The sequence below is a fragment of the Zosterops lateralis genome (genome assembly GCF_965231275.1).
Source record: "Zosterops lateralis genome assembly, contig: HAP1_HAP1_SCAFFOLD_106, whole genome shotgun sequence".
NCBI classification, from domain to species: Eukaryota; Metazoa; Chordata; class Aves; order Passeriformes; family Zosteropidae; genus Zosterops; species Zosterops lateralis.
Window position 1 is genome coordinate 29,931 of NW_028154572.1, and position 1,973 is coordinate 31,903.

At 47.6% G+C, this 1,973-nt stretch overlaps 1 long non-coding RNA gene across 1 annotated transcript; it reads right to left on the reverse strand.

Moving 5' to 3' along the window:
* Window positions 1-1,210, reverse strand: LOC310923551. Its single transcript, XR_014592621.1, has 3 exons — window positions 806-1,210; window positions 451-523; window positions 1-351 (listed from the first exon to the last, which is right to left on the reverse strand). It is a non-coding gene; the product is annotated as an uncharacterized lncRNA (long non-coding RNA).
* Window positions 1,211-1,973: the final 763 nt, after the last annotated feature.

Below are 1,973 nucleotides of genomic sequence, written 5' to 3' on the forward strand. Positions count from 1 at the left end.
TGCTGGTGCCTGAACACAGCAGCAAAACCAGGATGCTCTTCCTTGGGCAACACTCCAGCCTCTAGAAAGCCAGGAACACAGGACAACCCTGCCTCTCCACTGGGGCATATAGATCCAGCTCCACTGCCATATGGACATTTGAGACAGGAATCCATAACCCTCTGTGAAATCAAATCACAGCCCCAGATGTTTTCCTGCTCGTGTCCTTAGCCCGTCACTTACCTTTCATAGGCTTCTGCCAAGTGCTTGCAAATGCTTTGCTTCTATCCAAAAAGATTAATACCACCTTATTTCAAGGTTTCAAGAAGTCACATCAAGTCATCTGGGTCACGTGTTCCACATCAGATTCTCCTGTAGAAAAAAAAAAAATATATTTTTCATTGCAGATCATTTCTTAAGCTCACAGGAACACCAGGATCTCACATATCCCCACAGAAATTCTCTCAATACCATTTGCTACTTCTCTCTCTACCAGGGCACCAACAAGTTCTGGGTCAGTTCTTGTTCCATGTTGGCCAGGGACCTTAAGAGATAAAAGAGGGCACTATTATTACTACTAATTACAGCCACAGGCTTTAAAATTTCCACAAATTACAAGCTTCTGGAAGCAGAAGCAGATATACCTCACCCTGCTGGAGCTGACTTGTCCATTCCCTGCTCTGCTCTCACAAACCCTTCAGCCTTGCTGCCAAACCCAGTGCTCATGTCCAGAGCACACATATCCAGAGCAGCCCCCAGTGCTTATTTTACATCCCCCCGAGCGTGGCCAAAGCCCCCCAAGTGCATAGGAACAAAAAATCCTCACAGTGAACCAACAGCAGCACCAACAGGTTTAATCCATTCAGACAACAACTGATGCATTTCACTGCTGTGCACTGGCACTGCTCGGTGTGGGAGGGTCAACTGAGCTTCTGCACGTCCTGAAGGACAAAACATGAAAACAAAATTAATTCTTTCCACAAAACAAAAAGGCATAAAAATCATAAAAAAATATGCCCTAGAAATGCCCTCTTCATTTTGAAATTAGTGTCCTCGAACTTAAACAATCATTAAAAACAGAAAACACATGAGATGGACAAAAGCACCAGATAACGGACAAACCTTCAGGCTCACATCCTTCTGGAAAATGGTTTCTCCAAGTCTTTTCCCTCATTCCAAGCCCTTCTCCATCCTCAGGGATCACTGCACTCACCCCAAGGAGCTCACCAGGGAAAAGGAGCAAGTGGAGACTTGGTGGCTGCCCTGGGATCTCTCCTTGCACCACTCCAGGCAGTGACCAGTGACCGAGTGTTTTTCCAGTCCACAGTGGCAGGAGAATGGACACAGACACCAACAGGGAGAATGGCCTTATTTTACTATTAATGGGGAGGCAAAACAGAGGTAAAAGGACACATTTGGAAAAACAATGAGCTTATCACTCGCTTGGCTTTAACATTTCAGCAGGTCACAAATCACTGCAGGGACATTCAATCTCACGGGGAATACGATAAAATATGCTGCAAAGACAGGAACCTTGCACATGTTGATAGCAGCACATCAGCTACAGAGCATTCCAAACATTTGGAAGGAAAGGAACTGAAGTCTCCCAGCAGCAGCAAGTGCTGCTCGATCCCTTTAGGACAGACGGTTACTCTAAGCCAGGACTAGAGAAAAACCCCACACATTCAAGGACCTTCCAGGGCTCCGTTCGTTTGCCCAAGCAATCCTGAGCTATATGGAAATGTGCATCTCCCTACTCAAAGCAGCAGAGAACCCCCAAGGAGAAGCTCAGCAGTGTCCCTCAGCACTGCTACCCAAGATCACCTACAGGGACTGAGGTCCAACACCAGGGACTCTGAGGCTTCCTCACCCTCCATAGCCACACAGCAGCTGGGAATCCCCTGTCACAGCCCAGCCCTGGAGAACTGGGAATTCCCACGAGTGTGTCCACCATCAGGCAAAGAGGCCCTGGCCATGCCGGGACAGGGCCCAGG